This window comes from Myotis lucifugus, unplaced genomic scaffold (assembly GCF_000147115.1).
Source record: "Myotis lucifugus unplaced genomic scaffold, Myoluc2.0 scaffold_841, whole genome shotgun sequence".
Classification (NCBI taxonomy): domain Eukaryota; kingdom Metazoa; phylum Chordata; class Mammalia; order Chiroptera; family Vespertilionidae; genus Myotis; species Myotis lucifugus.
In genome coordinates this window covers 75,580-99,621 of record NW_005871889.1, presented here as the reverse complement: position 1 = coordinate 99,621, position 24,042 = coordinate 75,580, and the positions used below count along the sequence as shown (strand labels likewise).

Sequence of the window (24,042 nt, the reverse complement as noted above, 5' to 3'; positions counted from 1 at the left end):
GCACCATGTACATCAGGCACTTATGCCAACCAGGCGGCAGTTTCCTGCTGGAACGATTATTCATCACATGGATGACACTCCTCACACCCCCTGAGAAGGACCTGTTATAGTGTATGTGCTCTTCAGTGCAAAAGGAAACTGCCTCGAGAGGCCTTTTAATAATCCTTAAGAAGGTACGGATGACAAAACCATGGAAATATCTAGGCTATATCTTCACTGAAAGAACCATCAGACCCCAAAAGGTTACCTTTGTCCACAGGGAATTAAAAACCCTAAATGACTTTCAAAACTTACTAGGAGATAGAAATTGCATACGACCAACGCTAGGTATTCCCAGAGTGAACTTATAAAACCTGTTTAACATCCTAAAAGGGGATCCAGCTTTAAATTCCCCCGGACAGCCTTCCCCAGAAGGGATAAAAGAACTCTGCTTGGTGGAGGATGCGCTCAACACATGATACTTGAATAGAATCTCTCCCCACCATTCTCTTCAACTAACTTTCTTTCCCACCAGGCACTCACCTACGGGACTTATATGACAACTGGTATCTGAGCTGGGGGTTATTAAGTGGTTCTTTTGCTCTCCTACTCCCTCCAAAACCTGATCCCCTCATCTAGTATTGATTTGCTCTTTAATTCTGAATGGGAGGCAGCGCTGTACAAAACTCACAGGACATGATTCTGATATCACTCATCTTCCATTAACTAAAACTCAATGTGAGGCACTATTGACCTCCATTGATTGGCCAATTCTCTAGCTGATTTGCTGGGACAGGGGGAGCATTCTCTCCCACAGATAAGACATTACATTTTTTGTCCTACACCAAGTTACTATGCCCCACTAAGACTGTACATATCCCTATCCCAGGAGCACTTACTGAGCTCACAGATGGCTCAGGAGAAGCTGGTAAAGATCCATTGGCCACGTAATGGTGCCATTCAGCCATTCAACAGAAGGCGGGGAGGAGAGGTTACTTTGACTCAGCCAGCAGAAATTAGAGCTCTGATTCTAGCACTAGAAACATTCCCCTGGCAATCCCTGAACATTGTTAGAGATTCTGCTTATTCCGTTTATATCTTACAAAACCTAGAAACTTCACTCATCAAGCCTACATTAGATCCACCCCTGCTAGCACAGTTCCTTCACCTCCAGGCCCTTCCAGATGGTCGGTTACATCCTCTCTTTATGTCTCATATCAGGTCCCACAGTCCCCTTCCTGGATGCTGGTACAAGGCGATGATCAAGCAGACCGCCTGGTGATGACCGCTGCTTCACTAGAAGCCCAGCAGTCTCATCAACTGTTCCACCAAGATTGGAGGCAACTACAGAAAGAATTTCACCTGACCCAGTGTAGCTCAGCAAGTTATTTACAATTCCTGATTGTCACATGACAGGTCCTCACCCTCCTCCATGGGAGTTCATCCCAGAGGCCTGTGGGCCAATGACCTTTGGCAAACAGATGTCACTTACATTACCACTTTTGGGAAACTCCCGTATGTACATGCAAATACAGACACTTTTTTCTGGTTTGATCAGTGCCCATGCTCTTCCTGGCGAATCCACGTCGTATGTGATTAAACATTAGCTACTTACATTTGCCTTTTTAGAAATTCCATCCAAGATAAAAACAGAAAATTGGCCTCCTTATAGCAGCCATGGCTTCGCCACCTTTTGCAGAACTGGGTCCATGCAGCATCACATGGGAATCCCTTAAAATCCACAGGGGCAGGCCATCATTGAATGTGCCCATGCTACCCTGATGGTATGCTGGTAAAACAAGAAAGGGGAAATACGCTATACAACTATGTGAAGCACTCTTTACCCTTAATTTATTGAATCTGAATAATACTTTTCAATCTTCTGTAGAACGGCACTTTACCTCATTAACTCCATCTCAGAAACCCCAAGTCTTATGGCGAGATGTGAACACTAATAACCAATGGGACCCAATGAATTATTACTAACATAGGGGAGAGGATATGGGTGTATTTCTACCCCCATAGGGCTGCTGTGGATTCCAGCTCACAGGATTAAACCCTTTCATGGCATGGCACGGGACCAATCCTCTTCCAGAAATGAAGAATTTGGGCCTGGGCACTCTGCATACCCGAACAATGGGCCTTCCCTGAACCCAGACAGCCCCCAGAATAACTTGGGGGATGATGAAGAAGCTGACAGCAGAGTCTGAGCCACTCTTGGAGCGTCCTCACACTCCAAGCACGCCAGGTAACCTCTTTCTTGCTATGACTTCTCTGATTCATCTCAACTCTTGTGCGGTATGGATTGGTATTCTCATCTGGCTTTGGGCACCAACATCAGCCACCATGTAGTGTGCCCACGTTATAGCCCTCCCTCATCTGGGGGGACGCCCTTTCCCTGACTCTAACAGTGTGACCTCCTTCCTAGGAGGCATGGGGTTGCCACGTGTAGGCATCTTGAAAATGGGACGCATTGGACCCCAGAGCCCCCTAACACTACCTTCCACTCTAACCTGTTACCCCTTGTATTACTACTTCCCTTACACCCCAATATTGTTTAAAGGCTCTAATCAGACCTGGTTACACACTATCCCCAAGGAAGGACAAGCAAGGGCCCAGTTTCTCTTTCTCTCAGCAGGAAGTCTAGTCAAGGGCAAGCATACCTGTGCTCAGCTCCACCCCTGCCTCCATGTCAGCAAAATGAGAAGTGGGATCCCTCCAAGAGGCCTTCCATTGGGAAGTCTGCCGAGGGGAACGGGCTCATGATTACTTGGGAGACCATCCAATTCTAGACTGGGACCCACATGGCCATCTGCATGCTATTTTAGCCCACCGTGCCTCCAATGGCCCTTTGTGGGGTCAGCTAGGATCCCCCTTGCATGGACAGGGGGAAGATTTGGTTCCCCTTGCCCTCAAGTACAAGATTTTCCGGTTCAGGAAACTTTATGGAGATTAGGACATGTTTTCCATCCACTAAACTTATGGGACGGGGATAATCAACACAAATCCAATAATTATACTATGACCTTTTCACAATATCATCCCCATAGAAATTGGTGTGTACCACACATCCTTATGGGCACTGGCTTACAAATTACTTATAATAATTGATTTCTAATACAGGTAAGAGAAGGGGCCTACTGTATATCCCGTATTACCAATCAAAATGTCACCTCCCACTATCTGGTTTGACTTAGTGGATAGAGCATTGCCCTGCAGACTAAAGGGTCCTGGGTTTAATTCCGGTCAAGGGCATATGCCCAGGTTGCAGGATCGATCCCCAATAGGGGACATGCAGGAGACAGCCAATCAATGATTCTCTCTTATCATTGATGTTTCTATCTCTCCCTCACCCTTCCTCTCTGAAATTAATAAAAATATTTGAAAGAAAAAAATGTCACCTCACTGAACATAAACACCATTATAACATTGAGGAGACTGGCTGAGGTCTTAAGACCTGTTGACCTCACAAGGGAGTGGCAAGGAATTGAAATTTCAGAAAGAGCATTCAGTCATTTGCGGCCTAAGAGATTTGGGGGCTGCTCATTACAGCCATCCTCTTGGCTATTGTTAGTCTTACTACTGCCAGCCTAGCCATGGAGGCCCTTTCTGAGTCTATGCAGACTGCCACGTTTTTAGACGGTGTGGCGAGGAATGGAACTGAGGGATGTACTGTGCAACAGCACATAGATCCTAAATTTTGCCTAGGTTACAGGCTGTAGAAGCAGCCACAGTATATTTGGGGGAAAGACAGGACGCCTTAGCATACAGACAAATGCTTCATTGTGATTGGGAACATAAGCACATATGTGTCACCCCTATAAAATAAAACAGTGGTCACCATCAGTGGGTTGACATTAGAAGCGTTTGTGGGGAGTATTTCATGACAATCTTACTGAAGAAGTGACTGCTCTACAAAAACAAATGAAAGACTCTGTACTGCCATTAATGAGCCCATACAGAAGACTACTGCTTGGAATGCAGGAAGGGAGCATTTACACTGGATAGACCCCACCACAGGGTTTCCTGGAATCAATTGGCACCTGATTGGAATAACTATTGCCATCATTGTAATTCTTTTTTTAAATTTTATTTTATTGTTTAAAGTATTACATATGTCTCCTTTTTTATCCACCATTGACCTTCCCTCGGCCAGCCCTACCCTTCTGACCCCCTTTCCCCGGTTCATGCCCTCACCCTCCACCCCCAGTGTTTTGCGTCCATTGGTTATGCTTATATGCATGAATAGAAGTGTTTCGGTTGATCTCTTACCCGCCCTCAACCCTCCCAAGCCTTCCCGCTGTAGGTTGACAGTCTGTTCCATGCTTCTTTGCGTCTGTATCTATTTTTGTTCATCTTATCTAATAAAGATGGAGTATCTAAATTGACCGTTACACTGCCACAAAGATGGCGGCGCCCAGTCCCCTCACCCTGCCGGAGATTACTATGGCAAGTGGACCCAGAAGGGTTTCAGCAAGTGTGAGAAGCAAGTGTGAGAAGCAAGCCTTGGTGGGATCGAGGGAGAGCTGGCAGGCTCAGGGCCACTGCCACCCAGGGAGGCCCTTGGAGTTTGGTTCTGAAACCACAGGGACCCGTTCCAGCAGGGGCTGGGGAGGAAGCACCACAGCCTCCTGCCCAGCACCATGTCCCTGGTTAAGGAAGCCGTTCCAAGTCTCAGCCACAGCAACTGGTGGGGCTGTCTCACCCTGGACCATCGTAGCTGAGCTCTGGCGGGTGCAGCGAGCGCCCTCGGGATCACTGTCTGCCCCCAGGACGCCTGTGGACACCAGTGGAGTGGGCGCGGTTGAACATTTTAATGACAATGGGATGCCTGGGCCCTGCGCTGCTATGCCCCATCCCAGGTGAGGAGAGGGCAGCAGAATCTGGGGCGCAGCCTCGGGACCCCGTTAGGAGGCACAGGGGCTCGGGAGGGTCTGGGAACAGAGGGCCCCGGTTGCCAAGGTGACAGCAGGACGAACCCGAGGTGCCTCCAGTCACCCTCACCCGCCCAGCGCTGGGCCACGGGTCCTCCCTCCAGAGCTCAGTCATAGGAGGCGCCGGCCCCAGGATGTTTTTCCTGTTATCTGGCTGGAAGTACAGGAGGCAGTTTAATTAGTGTCATGTTTGTAATTTAATTTCTCCAAAGTCAGAGCTATTTTCGTTCCAAATACATCCGGGGCCAGGAAACATTCAAAGAACTGGGGAATGATTCCTAAATCAGGAAGGGAAGTCACAGGGTGCATACCATTGCTACGAATACAGTATTTCCTACTACTTACAACATATACAACGTAATGTACTAGATGCCTTCCTTTCACATGAAGTACGTATTTTCATAGAGTAATACTGGTAGATATGTTATAGTTATGGCGGTATGTCATATCCTATCTACACTAATAAAAGGGTAATATGCTCATAAGACTGGGAGACCTTCCAGGAGACCTTCTGGACAAAGCCATGGTGGCAGGGCCAAGGCAGAGGCGGGTAGGGGTGATCAGGCCAGGAGGGGAAGGAAGTTGGGGACAATCAGGCCGGCAAGGAAGGGCAGTTAGGGGTGAGAAGGCCTGTGGGGGAGGCAGTTCGGGGCGAGAAGGCCTACAGGCAGAATGGTTAGGGGTGATCAGCAGGCAAACAGGTGAGCGGTTAGGAGCCAGCAGTCCCAGATTCTGAGAGGGCCATCCCAGATTAGAGAGGGTGCAGGCTGGGCTGAGGGACACCCAACCCGTGCATGAATTTTGTGCACTGGGCCACTAGTCAGTTTATAATGTTCTTTATATTCCACACGTGAGTGAGATCATGTGGTATTTTTCTTTCACTGACTGGCTTATTTCACTTGGCGTAATGCTCTCCAGTTCCATCCATGCTGTTGCAAATGGTAACAACTTCTTCATTTTTTACAGCAGCATAGTATTCCATTGTGTAGATGTACCACCGTTTTCTAATCCATTCACCCTCGGATGGGCACCTAGGCTGTTTCCAAATCTTAGCTCTTGTAAAGTGTGCTGCTATGAACATAGGGGTGCATATATCCTTTCTGGTTGGTGTTTCTGTTTTCTTGGGATATATTCCTAGAAGTGGTATTACTGGGTCAAATGGCAGTTCCATTTTTAATTTTTTGAGGAAATGCTATACTGTTTTCTACCGTGGTTGCACCAGTCTGCATTCCCAACAGCAGTGCAAGAGGGTTTCTTCTTCTCTGCATCCTCTCCAGCACTTGTTGTTTTTTGATTTGTTGATGATAGCTATTCTGACAGGTGTGAGAAGGTACCTCACTGTTGTTTTAACTTGCATCTGTCAGATTCTTAGTGACTTTTGAGCATGTTTTCATATGTCTCTTGGCTTTCTGAATGTCCTCTTTTGTAAAGCGTCTATTTAGGTCCTTTGACCACCTTTTGATTGGATTGTTTATCTTCCTTTTGTTAAGTTGTATGAGTTCCCTGTAAATATTGGAGATTAAACCCTTATCAGAGATAACATTGGCAAATATGTTCTCCCATGCAGTGGGCTTTATTGTTGTTTTGTTGATGGTTTCTTTTGCTGTGCAGAAGCTTTTTATTTTGATGTAGTCCCATTTGTTTATTTTCTCCTTAGTTTCCATTGCCCTAGGAGCTGTATCAGCAAAGATATTGCTACAACTGTTTGCTATTTTGGTGCCTATGGCTTTTTCTAAGATTAAAAATATGGACGCTTCACGAATTGGCATATCATCCATGTGCAGGGGCCATGCTAATCTTCTCTGAATCGTTCCAATTGTAGTGTATGTGCTGCCAAAGCAAGCCCATTGTAATTCTTTTTGTTTTTCTTATAGTCTGTAAAATCGGAGCTTGAGCAGTGAACATGCCTCATAGAACCCAACATTTACAGGCAACAAGTTCACCGCAGACCTCTACCTTCTATACCCCGGCCAAACAAAAAAGGGGGAGATGTGGGGAAGCATGGGACATGGTTAGAAAGTTTGTAAGGAGGACATTCTGAGAAAAAGGATGTGTGCTGAAGGCAGGCCACCATGTTTATCCGAATTCTGACTTAGGGGAGTCCGAAGGTAGCGCCCCTAATTATTCCTTAACATTTCCAAACATGTCTGTGCTCCTGCTGACTCCCGGGTGTTTACTGGGATCTTTATGCATAATCTTTAGGTGTCATTGCTTAAAGGACACTGCAAACACATGTGTCCTCCCAAGATTACTTACCCTACTGACTGTATCTACCGGTAAAAGATAAACTTTATCTCAAACTGCTGTTATAATAAAAGCCTGAAGAGGCAGGTGATCTGGGCTGTATGGTTCCTTCAGCCAGGCAGTCCCTTAGTGCAGGGAGTGGCTATAGGGTCAAGTCTCCGACTACCTGTGGCAGAGCCACATACATGTCCCAGCTTGGAGGGGAGAGCCCTTCTAGCACAATTAAGCATGACCTTATATTCCTCCCTTGTTCCTAGAGAGCTAACAGGCTATGGGAAGTGCAGAAAGTGCTGCCAAAACAAGGCTTGAGAAAGGAAATAGATTTGAACTCATAAGAACACTGTCAACATGTTGACCACTCCCCTTGTTTTGCTTTGTGTGCCCACAGGAGGGCACAGTGATCCCACCTGGTCCCAACTATTCTACTGCCTGTTTTCTTTCATCCTTCACCGCCCCTCCTCAGATTCACGCCTGGCCATGCTGGACCTGGTTCACCTTAGCTCTCCCTTTCACAGCAATCCTGTGTCAGAGTAATCATTCATCTGTTGCTCAGGGTCTGCTGGTCAGACCTGGCTCACTCTGACATTCCAGGGCAGGATTTCTCAACCTCTGCACTGTTGACATTTGAGCTGGAGTGCTCTCCCTGGTGGGGGCTGCCCTGAATGGGTAGGAGGTCAAGGTATCCCTGGCCTCCACCCACCAGGTGCCAGACCCTCCTACCCCCAGGTTGGGACAGGAACTGCCTTCAGATATTATCAAGTGTCCCCTGGGGGTCAGAATCATATGCTGTGAGAACTTCTGCTGGAGAGGGCCAGGCTGGGGCGCCCCTCCCCCTTCTGTGTCCCCAGCCTGCAGGAGGGCTCAGTGGGAGCCCCCGAGGCCCCTTTACTATGACTGAGTCATGTCACTCCCCACCAACCTCATCTAGCTAATGAGGAAAGAGGTCCAGAGAAGTCTCTGCACTTGCTCAGGGCTCTCAGCTGCTCAGGCGATTGGACCCTTGCCTTCAGCAAGTTCCCTTGATTTCCAGGAAGCAAACCCTTCCACAGGGCCACATGACCTCATCACTTCCCCACCTCCCCTCCTCCACTCCCACTCCCAGCTGGGGCTACCAGAATGTTCCAAAACAGTGTGGCCGCCCCAAAGCCCAACAAGATGAATTTGACCTGTTCAACATCTGCCCCCAAACCACAATGACCCAATTATTAACCCTTCTCCTTTTTATAAATGCCCCACTTCCCTTGATGGCTGTGGCCAACTGAACCAGGGGTTGAGAATTCAGGACTCATGTCCTGCAGGTCTGTAGGGGTTCCTAGTTTCACAGGAATCTGACAGTGACCAGTGGCTGCTGCTTGTTCCTGGCCTGAGACTTGGCCTCTCTGAGCTCTGATTTCTTCATGTGGAATAAAAGGGAGGGGGGTTCAGGGGTGAGGAGTCAGGGCACTGAGATTCTAGTTCACAGTGTTTTCTCAGCTCACAATTCCTGCCCAACCAACTGTGTGCCGGGCCCCAGGCTGGGGCAGTGGGAACCAGGCAGATGTGAGCTTTGCTTTTTAGGGGTTCATCCAGTCTGATGGGGGTGGCAGCTGGGAACCAGTCAAACACCACATTAAAGTACAGCAGAGCTGAGAGATCATCAAAAGGAACCTGAGGCAGTCTGGAAGGGGAGGGGAGGGTTCTGGAGGGGAATATACACCAATGAATGAAGGAGGAGGGATAGTTGGTAACAGTGGGAGCTAAGGGACCTCTGGCAGAGGAAACAGCCAATGCAAAGGCCCTGGGGATAGGAAGATGCTTGCCAGAAGAGCATTGAGGAGGGCTGGAGTGTGTCCAGGAGAAGGAAAGGACATCAAAGGTGCTCTAGAGACCTTGCAGAGGAAGGAGAAGGAGGAGGGAGAAAAGGCTGATGGATTACGAAGGGGTGAAGGGTAAAGGGTGAGGCCAAGTGGGAGGCAAAGAAAGAGGGGGAGTAGGGAGGAGGAAGAGGAGATAAAAATGGAGGAAGGCCTGCCCCAGCCAGTTTGGATGGAGCGTAGGCCCATGAACAGAAGGGTCCCAGATTCAATTCCAGTCAAGGACACATGCCCCAGTTGAGTGCTTAATCCCCAGAGGGGGCCATGCAGGAGGCAGCTGATCAATGATTCTCTCTCATCATTGATGTTTCCATCTCTCTCTCCCTCTCCCTTCCTCTCTGAAACCAATAAAAATATATCCCTAAAAAAGAAGCCCTCCAAATTCCTGCAAAAATTCTCACCTTTTACAGGTCCCAGAGGCTGTGCTTGCACCTTGTCAATCACAGCCTGTGGGACAATGAGCATCTCACCCAACCATCAGCTCCCAGACACTGCATGGTGGTGCCTGGGCCTTGAATTGTCTGTGGGTGAACCGCCCACCCTCTCGCCTGCAGACGTTCCAGCAAAGTGTGCAGTGTCCTGCCCCGAAGGAAGTCCCACCGGGCACCATTCCCTCATGTGCAAGGGCCCACTTCACTGATGTGGGAAAGGACAGGGACAGGTGTCAGGCTCCCACCTCAGGACACTGTGGGGCGGGCGGGTAGCCCTGGGGGCACATTTGAAGGTCTGTTATTGTGCCTCCCACACGCAGGCAGCTTTATGTTGTGACTCGGCAGCCAGGGACAGACTGAGAAAGCACTTGCTGAGGACAATACAGCCTGGTACACTCCTAGGATCATGGCCAAGGTATCTAAGATGGTGGCAGAGTTGGGCAGAGCCACAGGGAATGGGTAGGGGCAGAGGGGAGAGGCAACACCTGTTCAATTCTTGTTAGTCCAGAGGCATCTGCCATGAGCCAACTGGCTTTTTTTACAAAAAGAGCTGAGGCCCTAAACACTTTGGCTCAGTGGATAGAGCGTCAGCCTGCGGACCGAATGGACCCAGGTTTGATTCCGGTCAAGGGCATGTGCCTTGGTTGCGGGCACATCCGCAGTGGGAGGTGTGCAGGAGACAGCTGATCGATATTTCTAACTCTCTGTCCCTCTCCCTTCCTCTCTGTAAAAAATCAATAAAATATATTTTTTTAAAAAGTGCTGAGGTCCCAGACAACCTCAGCATATTGCTCTTGGATTCCCAAAGAAATAACCCAGAGGACTGGCTCTGAAAAGCATGGGTTATGAGGACTTACAAGTTGAACTGCTAAGTCCCATCAGATGGGGGTGGCCGGCCCGTACTGTGGTTTTACCTCCACCCAGACTTCACCTACACCAGGTTCACAGAGGACAGCGAACAGAAACACAGGACACGCAGGGGAGGGGCGGGCCTGCGTAAGACCAACACTGCAAGCTGTCTTCTTCCCTGAGGATCTGGGCAGGCTCCCAGCTCTCACAGTCCGCGGACTGATGGCCTTCACTGTCTCCCCGCAGGAGGGAGGGGAGTTGGAGCGGGGGAGGGTCCATGCGCCCACTTACCAGACACAAGCCACACCAGGCCATGAAAAGCACTCTGGGCAGGGCATCCGCTCCCCACTCCACAGTTCTCAGAGAGTTCCTCCTCTCTGCTCATGCCCTCCACGCTGGATAATTTATATTGTGTGACAGCCACCACTCTTCACAGGGGGGTAGACTGCCTGGTTCCCAGCGGGCATTTCCCCTCAGCACTGGTGTGATCACTCTAACAGGAGGGGGGATTCGCCAACAGAAGGACTGGATAGGCTTCCAGAGTTGGACTTTGTAGGGTATCGTTGCCTGACATATTCTCTGGTGTTGGAGAGAGGAAACCTTCAGATTCTTGTGTGTGTTTGTTTTTCAAAATACAATCAAAAGTTTATTTAGATCCCTAGCCGGTTTGGCTCAGAGGATAGAACGTAGGCCTGTGGACTGAAGGGTCCTGGGATCAATTCAGGTCAGGGGCACATGCCCCTGTTTCGGGCTCCATCCCGCGTGGGCATGCTGGAAGCAGCCAATCAATGTTTCTCTCTCATCAATGTTTCTATCTCTCTATCCCTCTCCCTTACTCTCTCTCTCTAAAAATCAATAAAAACATATTTAAATAAATAAATGAATAAATAAAATCTACAAAAGCATATCTTCCCTTGAGGGGATTTAAAAGGGGGTTGGGGGGCGGGCAAGAGGAATCCTGTCCTAGGATGGTGTGGGTTTCACTCCGGCTGCCACCACTGCAAGCAAGCAGCTGCTTTGCCCACATATGTAAGTTTCTCCTCTTAAAGCTCTTGTGACTTTGAATACGGCTACATGTCAGTGCTTCAGAACTGATCCATCCCATGACTGGGCTCAGAATGGATATCTGCATCCCTTACCGGGTGCTGGGGGCAGACTGGAGTATCTTGGTTTTCATTCCTGCAGGGAATGTGGCCCCAATCGGGGACCTCAAAAATAGGGGTGTGCTGCCCTAGCCGGTTGGGCTCCATGAATAGAGCTTTGGTCTGCGGACTGAAGGGTCCCGGGTTTGATTCCGGCCAAGGGCATATGCCTGGGCTGCTGGCTCAATCCCCAGTGGAGGGTTTTACAGAAGGCAGTCAATCAATGATTCTCTCTCATCATTGATGTTTCTCTCTCTCTTTCCATCTCCCTTTCTCACTGAAATAGATATAAATAATTTAAAAATAGGGGTGTAGATGGCCTGTAGCATTCTCAGCTCCCTAAGAATTTGTGCTTCCCCCTCTTTAGATCTCTAGGGTCCCAGTGTTACCAATTCAAAGTTTATACACCCAATGCGTCAAAAAAGACCAATATTCAAAACATCAGAGGTTGGAGGAAGAAAAGGTTTACTGCTCAAGAAGGCGCCAGCTGGAGAAGACGGGGGCCTTAAAGCTCCCACAAAGCCATCTCAGGAGAGCCCAGGATTCAGGCTTATTTCGTGTCAAGGGAAGGGAGAACAGGCCAGAGGGGTGTGACACCTGGGCCCCAACAGGGACCCAAGGAAGAGCACAGAACTCTCTGATTCTCTTGGTCCCCCAGGTCTCCAGCGACCTCTGCTGGTCTCATTAGGTCTTGAGGCTCCCACAAATCTTTGCCAAAAGTTCAAGCTTTGAGCAGAATTTCTCTAATAATTAGCATATCTAGAGCATGACCTGAAGGCCATGGGAGAAATGCAGGCTAGAAATAAGATAGAATCAGAGAGAGCTTTTCCTTCTGTTACACCACCTGCCCAGGGAGGCCCCCTCACTGGGCAAAGCCTCCCTGCAGAATAACATAATCCCACCGAGAAGGGAGTAGAGCCTTAAGCCCCCTGAGCACAGGCAGGCGCTGCCAGAGGGCAGAGTGTGTGGGAACATTACTCATTCTCTCTGCCTCCCGCAGGTCAGAGAACAGCCATTGCCCCACAGATTTCATAGCCGCACGAACCACACCTGCATACTTTCCCTGCCTTTTTTCGGAAGCTGGACACTATATCAATAAGCTAGGTTTACATCTACACGATGGAATACTATGCTGCTGTAAAAAAGAAGGAACTCTTACCATTTGCAATGGACGGATGGAACTGGAGAGCATTATGCTAAGTGAAATAAGCCAGTCAATGAAGGAAAAATACCACATGATCTCACTCATTCATGGATAATAAAGACCATTATAAACTTATGAACAAAAATAGATACAGAGGCAGAGCAGCCTCAAACAGACTGTCAAACTTCAGCGGGAAGGCCGGGGAGGGTAGGGGGGCAGAAGGGGGTGTTAAGAGATCAACTGAAGGACTTATATGCATGCATATAAGCATAACCAATGGACATAAGACACTGGGGGTAGGGGAGGCCAGGGGATTGTCAAGGGTGGGGGGAAAAAGGAGACATATGTAATAGCCTTTGTAATACTTTAAGCAATAAATAAATAAATAAATAAATAAATAAATAAATAAATAAAATAAACTAGGCTGCAGCCCTAGCTGGTTTGGTGCTGGGCATAGAGCATTGGTCCGCGGACTGGAGGCTCCCAGGTTTGATTCCAGTCAAGGGCACAAGGCCATGTTGCGGGGACGATCCCCAGTAGTGGATGTGCAGGAGGCAGCCAATCAATGATTCTCATTCACCATTGATGTTTCTATCTCTCTTTCCCTCTCCCTTCCTCTCTGAAATCAATAAAAATATATTTAGAAATGTAAGCTGGAATTCTCTTTCATTCTGTTGTCTTTACCTGGTTTTTGTATTAGGGTGATGCTGGCTTCATAGAATGAGCTTGGAAGTGTTCCTTCCTCTTGGATTTTTTGTAGTAGTCTGAGGAGGATAGGTTTTAGTTCTTCCTTGAATGTTTGGTAAAACTCCCCTGTGAAGCCGTCTGGCCCTGGGCTTTTGTTTGCTGGAAGCTTTCTGATGACTGCTTCAATTTCTTCCATAGTTATTGGCCTATTGAGATTTTTAGATTCTTCCTGATTGAGTTTTGGAATGTTGTATTTTTCTAGGAATTTTCCCATTTCCTTCAGGTTGTCTAGTTTGTTGGAGTAGAACTGTCCATAGTATTTTTTAACAATCATTTGTATTTCTGTGTGGTCTGTTGTTATTTCGCCTCTATCGTTTCTGATTTTGTTTATTTGGGTCCTCTTTCTTTGCTTCTTGGTGAGCCTGGCTAGAGGTTTGTCAATCTTGTTTATCCTTTCAAAGAACCAGCTCTTGGTTTCATTGATTTTCTGTATTATCTTTTTGGACTCTATGTCATTTATTTCTGCTCTAATCTTTATTATCTCCTTCCTTCTGCTCACTCTGGGCTTTTCTTGTTGCTCTCTTTCTAATTCTTTGAGATGTAGAGTTAGATGATTTACTACCATTTTTTCTTGCTTTTTGAGATAGGCCTGTAGAGCTATAAACTTCCCTCTCAGGACTGCTTTCATTGTGTCCCATAGGTTTTGGATTGTTGTGTTTTCATTGTCATTAGTTTCCAGGATGCTTTTAATTTCTTCATCGATCTCATTGGTAACCCAATCAATATTTAATAACATGCTATTCAGCTTCCAAGTGTTTGAGTATTTTGGGTTGTTTTTTTTTGTAGTTCATTTCTAATATTATGCCATCGTGATCTGAGAAGATGCTTGGTATTATTTCAATCTTCTTGAATTTGGGGAGATTTTGTTTGTGACCCAATATGTGGTCTATTTTTGAATGTGTCTTATGAGCCCTTGAGTAGAATGTATATTCTGTGGCTTTGGGGTGAAGTGTTCTGAAGATGTCAATTAAGTCCATCTGATCAAGTGAGTCATTTAGGGTTGCTGTTTCTTTGCTGATTGTTTGTCTAGAGGATTTATCCAGAGATGTCAGTGGTGTATGAAAGTCCCCTACTATGATTGTATTGTTGTCGATCTCTCCTTTGATATCTTCCAGGAGTTTTTTTATGTATTTGGATGCTCCTGCATTGGGTGCATAAATGTTTACCAGGGTTATATCTTCTTGTTGTATTGATCCCTTTAGTATTATGAAGTGGCCTTCCTTATCTCTGGTTATGGCCTTCACTTTGAGGTCTATTTTGTCCGATATAAGTATTGCTACCCCAGCTTTCTTTTCCTTTCCATTTGCGTGAAAGATATTTTTCCATCCCTTCACTTTCAGTGTGTGTGAGTCCCTTCTAATGAGGTGGGTCTCTTGTAGACAGCAAATGTATGGGTCATGTTTTTTTATCCATTCAGCCACTCGATGTCTTTTGATTGGAGCATTTAGTCCGTTTACGTTTAAAGTTATTATTGAAAGGTACTTGTTTGTAGCCATTTCTTTTTTTTGTGTGTGGCTGTTTTCTTTCTGAGCTTTTTATTTCTTCTTTTTACACCAGTCCCTTTAGCATTTCTTGCATGGCTGGCTTGGTGGTGATAAACTCCCTTAGCCTTTTTTTGTCTGTGAAGCTTCTTATTTCCCCTTCAAATTTGAATGATAGCCTTGCTGGATAGAGTATTCTTGGATTCAGTCCTTTGCTTTGCATCACTTTGTAAATTTCTGTCCATTCTTTTCTGGCCTGATGTGTTTCTGTTGAGAAATCATTTGATAGTCTAATGGGAGATCCCTTGTATGTAACTTTCCGTCTCTCTCTTGCAGCCTTTAAGATTCTCTCTTTGTCCTGAACATTTGCCATGGTAATTATGATGTGTCTTGGTGTGGGTCTTTGCTGGGTGGGAGTGTATTATCACAAACATTCCCTGAGTCTGGGCAGCCCTGTTGGCTGGGTTGTTGTTTCTGTGGAGGGGAGCAGAGTGGACCGCCCCAAATATGCCTTTGGAGATACTGACTGTTTAAACTGTTCCTTTCAAGAAACAAAAGCCTCAGGAAGAGCCCCGCCCTTCTCCCTAACTGTCTGAAAGGGATTTAGAAGAGGACCTGCTCCAGGAGGGGAGCTCAGCACAGGCATCTGTAGTTTAATAGGAACTGGGTGGGAAGGACAGAGAGGACACTAGCAAGGCCCTCTGATCACAGTCCCATTGCTCAAGTTGGCCCAGCAAACATCTGTTTTCCAAGTCCATGTGAATTGCCTTCCTCCTCTTTCAAGTCCCAAACCACAACTCCCCCTCTGTAGCTCTGGGTGGCACCTGTGCCTCAAATGCCCAGTCTCCCCTGGGGATTCTTTTTTTTTATTAATGAAATCTTTATTGTTCAGATTATTACCTTTGTTCCTCTTTTTTCCGCCCATAACTCCCCTCCACCCAGTTCCCACCCCACCCTCCTTCCTCACTCCCCACCCACTGTCCTCATCCATAGGTGCACGATTTTTGTCCAGTCTCTTCCCACATCTCCCTCACTCCTTTTCCCCCCAAGACTAGTCAGTCCACTCCCTTTCTATGCCCCTGATTCTATTATAATCACCAGTTCATTCTGGTCATCAGATTATTCACTTGATTTTCAGATTCACTTGTTGATAGATGTGTATTTGTTGTTCATAATTTGTATCTTTACCTTTTTTTTCTTCTTCCTCTTCTGAAAGGATACCTTTCAGCATTTCATATAATACTGGTTTGGTAGTGATGAACTCCTTTAGCTTTTTCTTATCTGTGAAGCTCTTTATCTGACCTTCAATTCTGAATGATAGCTTTGCTGGATAAAGTAATCTTGGTTGTAGGTTCTTGGTATTCATCACTTTGAATATTTCTTGCCACTCCCTTCTGGCCTGCAAAGTTTCTGTTGAGAAATCAGCTGACAGTCGTATGGGTACTCCCTTGTAGGTAACTGACTTTCTTTCTCTTGCTGCTTTTAAGATTCTCTCTTTGTCTTTTGCTCTTGGCATTTTAATGATGATGTGTCTTGGTGTGGTCCTCTTTGGATTCCTTTTGTTTGCGGTTCTCTGCACTTCCTGGACTTGGAAGTCTATTTCTTTCAGCAGGTAGGGGAAGTTTTCTGTCATTATTTCTTCAAATAGGTTTTCAATATCTTGCCCTCTCTCTTCTTCTGGTACTCCTATAATTCGGGTGTTGGTACGCTTGAAGCTGTCCCAGAGGCTCCTTACACTATCTTCGTATTTTTGGATTCTTTTTTCATTTTGCTTTTCCGGTTGGGTGTTTTTTGCTTCTTCGCATTTCAAATCTTTGGCTTGATTCTTGCGCTCCTCTGGTCTGCTGTTGGGAGTCTGTATAATATTCTTTATTTCAGTCAGTGTATGCTTAATTTCTAGTTGGTCCTTTATCACAACATCGAGGGTCTCATTAGATTTCTTGTAGATCTCATTAAGTTTATCGGCAGTTTCTAGAAAATTCTTGAAAAAACTTAAGTGTGGGTTGAACTCTATATCCAGTCGTTTGCTTTTCTCCATTTCTGTCATTTGTGTTCTTTTTCTTTGTCTCCACATTTTTTATGCTTCCCTCTGTTGATAAAGTGGTTTTCTGTGCTAAGTGTCCTCTAGGGCCCAGTGGTTCAGCCTCCCCAATTACCTGAAGAGGACACTCTTGGTGCACCCCCTTGTGGTCTTTGTGCACAGTCTTGTTGTAGTTAAGCCTTGACTGTTGTCGGTATCACTGGGAGGAATTGACGTCCAGGCCAATTGGCTGTGAGAATCAGCTGTGTCTACGGTGGGAGAACTTCTGTGCTGAAGACACCCTTCTGAGGCAAGACTTGCTTCAGTGGGGCTTTGGTGCTCACTGAGTCTGCCCCCTGAGTTTGTCCTTTATGGGTCCACAGAGCTGCAAACTGGATGGTCCCACTCTGACCTCTGGGTTTCCTGGCTCCTGGATCTCTAGGGAGGTGCTAATCTAGCATTTGCCTGAGGCAAAAGCCTCCCTGCAGGGCTTGGGCGGGGCGGGTCCCATGGGATCAACAGGGCGGGGCTAGCAGTTATGGCTGCTCTCAGTCCTGCCTTCAGAGGCTCTGCTTCTCAATGTCCAGGTAATCGCTGCAAGCCCCTCGGAGAGAAAGCTGCCCTCGAGTTCCGACCGATGCCAAACAGTCCCGCTTCTCCCGTATGAGTCTGGGTCCACAGAGACTCGCCCGGAACTGGAGCTCAGAGCCTGAGACTCCCTCCCGATTGAAAACGACAACCACGCCCTCAGCCACCAGCCCGCTCCACATGCACCTGCGTACCTTAGTATTTTACTTCCGCACTGCGCCTCCTCTGAGTCTCAGTGTGCTTTTCTCTTTCCTTCTAGTTGTAGAATTTCCACTCAGCCAGCCTTCCTGTGGTTCTGGATGATGTCCGTTCCATCTTTTAGTTGTATTTTTGAAGTGGTTGTTCGTGGCAGCAAACTCCAGTGTTTACCTATGCCGCCATCTTGGTTTCTCCCCCTCGGGATTCTTATGGCACAATATAAATATGTAATAAAGCTGTCACGTGTAATAATATGTCATGTGCAATAAAGATGGCTGTTTGCCAATGTTAACTTGCCTGGTGTTAATCTGATTATTAGTCTAAGCCAGTGGTGGGCAAACTCATTAGTCAACAGAGCCAAATATCAACAGTACAAAAATTGAAATTTCTTTTGAGAGCCTAATTTTTTAAACTAAACTATATAGGTAGGTACATTGTTATTAACTTAATTAGGGTACTCCTAAGGCTTAGTAAGAGCCACACTCAAGGTGCCAAAGAGCTGCAGGTGGCTCCCAAGCCACAGTTTGTCAACCACGGGTCTAGGCAGGATAATTTAGAAATGTGGAAGGAAAATGTGTTTTCTACCCCCACACTGTGCTTTTCCTGCTATTAAGGGGTCCAATGTCATGGGAGCATCTTCAACTTCCTCATCAAAGGTCACAGCACCTGCCTCTTCACTCTCATCACTTCCCCTGAGATTCTACCCCTTCCCTGCCAATCAGACTTTGTCACAAGTGGTTGTACCTTAACCTGAGCAAAACAAGGAAGAAAGGTGGCATAACTGACTTATAGGGAAAACCCACAACTTTCTGTTTGCAGGGCCAGGACTAGTGCGAGGTGAGGAAGGCTCTTGCCTTGGGTGCAACATTTAGGGGGGCACGAAAATGTTAGTTATCATCACCCCATTTTACAGCTCCCTGGAAACTGAGGCAGAGGGGACATTGCTTGCCCAGAGTCCCACCAGGAGACAGGGCTGTTCACACACAGCCTTGGCCTCTGACCCGCAGTGCTGGTCCCGAGTTGGCCCTAAAGTTTGGAGGCTAGCACAGCGCAGCTCAAATAAGTCCTCTCACCCAGGGCTGTGTCCTTGCACCTGGGCTCCTGGTCTGGGAGAGAGGCTCCTGCTCATGGGATGCACAAGCTCCTTGGTGGCTCTTCAGCAAGACCATCCCCATCTTGGTCCTGTGGATGCTGAGTGGCTTTAAGCGGTGGAGGCAGAAGGATAGTCCTCCTCCGACACCCTCCATGGCCCCTAAGGTCCCCTCTGAGACAGCAGCAGGGATGCTATGGGAGCTCCTGCTGGGTCACTACGGACAGTGACACCAAAGCCAGCCTCTTGGGGGAGACCCTGGCCCTGCCCACTTCCACTCCCAGTCCACCACTCACCTCTCAGCCTTAGTTTCCCCAGCTGGGGACTGGACCAATGATGGCTCTGCCTCTTCAGGTCACAGTCCACAGGAACAAGAGGCTGACATGTCCTAGGCCAGGGGTGGGCAACCCTTTTGTGACTGTGTCCCAAAACCTGCAAAATCTCTGACTCAAAATTCTTCTGAGTGCCAACCCTAATTTTTTGAGAACATGTTACGCCTACTTGATATCTCTTAAGGTGTACGTATGTGAAGAACCTTGAAGAAATAATAAAATTCATTCAAGCAACAAAAACACAGTATATGGAGGAAACCAAGATGGCGGCATAGGTAAACACCCGGAAATTGCTGCCTCCAACAACAACTTCAAAAATACAACTGAAAGACAGAACGGTCATCATCCAGAACCACAGGAAGGCTGGCTGAGTGGAAATTCTACAACTAGAAGGACAGAGAAGAGCACACAGACTCAGAGGAGCTATGAAAGTAAAGTGCAGAGGTACAGCGCGGGGAAGGGGGCTGGCACTTGAGGACTCGGCTGTCTCTTTGAATCAGGAGGGAGTCAAAGCTCCGACTGCTCTAAACTCCGGTTCCGGGAAATCTCTGGGGTCCCAGGGCTCATACAGGGAGAAACTGGACAGTCTGGCAGCAGGCAGAACTCAGAACTTGAGGACGGCTTTCCCTCAGAGGTGCTGGCAGCAATTACCGGGACACTGAGACACGCTGCCCCTTAGGGCAAGGCTGAGAATCAGCCATAGCTGCTTGCTCCGCCCTGTGGATTCCGAGACCCCGCCCCATCCAGGCTGCTGCAATGCCTTTTGCATATGAATGCCCGTGTCCTTTGCAACTTGAAAATTACCTAACAAATTGCAGCTGGGCCAGACAGACTCAGAACTTCCAAGAGAAGGCCCAAGGCCCCACAGCAGCTTGCATTGCTTCACAGCTGGGCCTCATCTGGGCACCCCCAGACCCCAAAAAAAGGAAGGGGAATCTGCATATCTCTTCGTAGCTCCTGCTGGGTAACCTCAGGAAGAGGCTTAATTAGCACCTCCTTAGATCCAAGAGCCAGTGTATCCAGTGGTCAGAGTGAAACCATCCAGATTACAACTCCTCAGATTCATAAGGAACACACTCAGGGGGCAGACTCAGTGAACACCAAAGCCCCACTGAAGCAAGTCTTGCCCCAGAAGGGTGTCTTCAGCACAGAAGTTCTCCCACTGCAGACACAGCTGATTCTCACTGCCAATTGGCCTGGAGGTCAATTCCTCCCAGTGACACCTAAAATAATCAAGGCATAACTACAACAAGACTGTGCACACAGCCCACAATGGGGTGCACCAAGAGTGTCCACCTCAGGTAACTGGGGAGGCTGAGCCACTGGGCCCTGTAGGATACTTAGCACACAAAGCCACTCTACCAATGCAGGGAAGCAGACAAAATGTGAAGACAAAGAAACAGGTCACAAATGACAGAAATGGAGGACAGCAAATGACTGGATATAGAATTCAAAACCACGGTTCTAAGATTTTTCAAGAATTTTATGGAAACCGCCGATAAATGTAGTGAGATCCTTAAGAAATCTAGTGAGACCCTCGATGTTGTGATAAAGGACCAACTAGAAATTAAGCATACACTGACTGAAATAAAGAATATTATACAGACTCCCAACAGCAGACCAGAGGATCGCAAGAATCAAGTCAAAGATTTGAAATACGAAGAAGCAAAAAACACCCAACTGGAAAAGCAAAATGAAAAAAGAATCCCAAAATACGAAGATAGTGTAAGGGGCCTCTGGGACAACTTCAAGTGTACCAACATCAGAATTATAGGGATACCAGAAGAAGAGAGAGGGCAAGATATTGAAAACCTATTTGAAGAAATAATGACAGAAAACTTCCCCTACCTGGTGAAAGAAATAGACTTACAAGTCCAGGAAGCACAGAGAACCCCAAACAAAAGGAATCCAAAGAGGACCACACCAAGACACATCATAATTAAAATGCCAAGAGCAAAAGACAAAGAGAGAATCTTAAAAGCAGCAAGAGAAAGAAAGTCAGTTACCTACAAGGGAGTACCCATACGACTGTCAGCTGATTTCTCAACAGAAACTTTGCAGGCCAGAAGGGAGTGGCAAGAAATATTCAAAGTGATGAATGCCAAGAACCTACAACCAAGATTACTTTATCCAGCAAAGCTATCATTCAGAATTGAAGGTCAGATAAAGATCTTCACAGATAAGAAAAAGCTAAAGGAGTTCATCACCACCAAACCAGTATTATATGAAATGCTGAAAGGTATTCTTTAAGAAGAGGAAGAAGAAAAAGGAACTCTTACCATTTGCCACAGCATGGATGGAACTAGAGAGCATTATGCTAAGTGAAATAAGCCAGTCAGAGAAGGATAAATGCCACATGATCTCACTCATTTGTGGAATATAATGAACATCATAAACTGATGAACAGGGACTGATCCAGAGACGGAGAGGCATTGATTGGACTGTCGGGCCTTGGAGGGAAGGTAGGAGAGGGTGGGGGTGAGGGGGAAAGATCAACCAAAGGACTTACATGCACGCATATAGGTCTAACCAATGGACACGGACAACAGGGGGGAGGGTAAGGGCATGAGCAGGGAGGGGGAGGTAGGGGGTAACGTGGGTATAAGGACACATATGTAATATCTTAATCAATAAAAAATATTTTAAAAAAATAAAATAAAATAAATTAATAAAAAAACACAGTATATGATGATAAAAAATACACTTATTCTTTTTATGTACACTGATAGTCCGACAGAAAACTTCATGACTCTGTTTGATATTATCAGTGGGACTTTTGCTGCTGCAACACTGATGACAGAGATTTTACATCAGGTTTATATTTCGTGACCTTCAGAGATATGCACGAGCTACTACTTTCATCGGTCAGGCTATTCCTATTACGAGACTTAACAAAATTCATCACTGAGAACAGAGATTCACAATTGTAAATGGAAGATTATAAGAGAGGGTTTCGTGTGCAGGCTAAAGTTACTGGCGTGCCACGTTTGGCATGCGTGCCCGGGGTTGCCCACCCCTGTTCTAGGCTTTCCGTCACTGCAGCCGTCACCTTCGGGAACACAGGAGAAGGGGAGGGACTTACGATGGGGTGTCCTCTCCCACAGGAGCTCATGGGCCAGCACCCAGCCCAGAAGGGTCAAGTCCATAATTTGGTGGCAGTAATACACCTCATTTCTGGGAAATGAAAATGAAAGCTAAACTGTCCTCTTCCTGCAGATGCTCCGTTTTGGACCTTTTCATTGGTCAGCATAGATCCCATGCTAATAAGGGGGCAGCTCCAGCATGTATAAAGTTCCAGCTCCCTTCCTGACTCCCTCCCGGGCTCCCCTGCGTCCCTCTGGATGGCACCCACTTCTTACTGTTACTCCTGTGTGCCCAGGGATGAGTTCCCCAAGAAGCTGGGGGACCCCAAGCTGCCAGTGTGGGTGGGGATCCTGCTGTTCCTACTGGTGGTAGGTCTGTCTGTGGCAGAAGTCGTTTGGGCTGTCAATTCCAATAGCCAAGCTTGCAAAGATGGCCTCTGAGCTGAGCAGTAGTGTCTAAACATCACCCACCTCCTGGAGCACAAGCCTGAGAGGTGGGGGGTGGGGGGGGCAGCAGGATCAGCCCTGACCCCATCAGTTTCCAACTCCCTTATTCTTCCCAGGTATCCCAGGCGACCCTGATCATTGCCCTGCAAATGGAGGTGGCTGGGGGCTGCAAGCAACAGGACCTGGTGCAGAAGCTTCAAGGTGAGAAAAACACAGGCCCCGGTTGCAGTCAGGGCGTTTGCAGGAGCCGGTCAGGTTTTGAAGAGGACGGAGGGGGAGGGCCTCTGGATTGGGGTCGGGCTAGAGGGACAGGACCAAAGCCAGAGGAAGTAGGAAGGGGCGGGCATGCCACACTTCCAAGGTGCACTCACTCAGTGAAGGTGGGCTAAAAGCAGGGTCCTGTCCGGGGTTGGGGCCTTTTGAGGGGGTGGCTACGGTGCCCACACACTCTCTGTCCCTCCTTAGAGGAGATCAAGACATTGAATCAGGAGCTGCAGAGGAAATCCGGGGAGCTGGAGAAGAAATCCGCGGAGCTGGAGAAGAAATCCGGGGAGCTGGAGAAGAAATCCACGGAGCTGGAGCAACTAAGGTCAGGACACCCACCCACCCCCGGCCACGCCCCTTCCTCCTTCCAACCCCAAGACCTAGGATCCCCTTTGGCTCTGAAAATTCCCATTGTCCTGGGGACAGAGTTGCAGTCCCAGCCTTGTCCCTCCAGTCACCCAACTCTGGGTGGCAACCGGCCACTCCCCAGCCCAGTGACCTGGTGGGGAAGGAGAAGAGATTTTGAGGGGCTTTGAGCCCAGCACCAGTGCAGCCAGACCTGGCAGCCTCCTGAGGTGTCCCCATCTCCTCCTCAGGAAAGGGAATGTGGCCTTGGTCTCTGCCAAGGGCCCCCCCGACTCCGGAATCACCCTCTGTCTCTCCGTGGCTGCCTTGCTCCTGCCCCTGAGCCTCCTGGTTCTGCTGGCCTGAGATCCCAGGAAGCCTTTCGGTGAGGAGGGGGCTGGAGAGGGATGGGAGGAGGTAGGGACAGTCAGGGTCTGGGGTGGTAGCCTGCCTGGGGGAGGAGGCTGGGCACTGGAGAGAGAGGAACCGCAGTGAGGAGCTGTGGGGCAGAAACAGAACAATGGGGACCAGCTATGTTATCCTATTAACCATGTCTGTTGACTGTGACTGTTCCCTTCTGATTAGGCACATTCTAACCTGGCTGAGGGCTGTTCACCCAGGGACATGGGGCTTAATCTCAGAATGCAGTCCAGGCTCATATTCTGAGAGTTCCTGTCATCTTGGAAAGATAACAACCTGGTCCCAGAGGAGCTCTCTCCCATTTCACCGGCAATCCATCCTAATAAACTTTCATAGGACTCAACCCTGTGTCTGCTTAATAATTGACTCAAGGAGTGACAGGCACCCAGGCCCATCTGTGTCGGTTCAGAGGGAGGGGTCAGGCAGGAGTGGGTGAGGCTCATGGAGGGGT

General features: G+C 47.7%; 1 protein-coding gene and 1 non-coding gene across 5 annotated transcripts in view; one reads left to right on the top strand and one right to left on the bottom strand.

Annotated features, from left to right (window-relative positions):
• BST2 (bone marrow stromal cell antigen 2) overlaps positions 1-24,042 on the top strand; it is a 120,608-nt gene that overhangs the window by 49,461 nt on the left and 47,105 nt on the right. The window lies entirely within an intron of this gene.
• Positions 6,653-6,755, bottom strand: LOC111824053. The gene has a single exon (XR_002827153.1). It is a non-coding gene; the product is annotated as a U6 spliceosomal RNA (small nuclear RNA).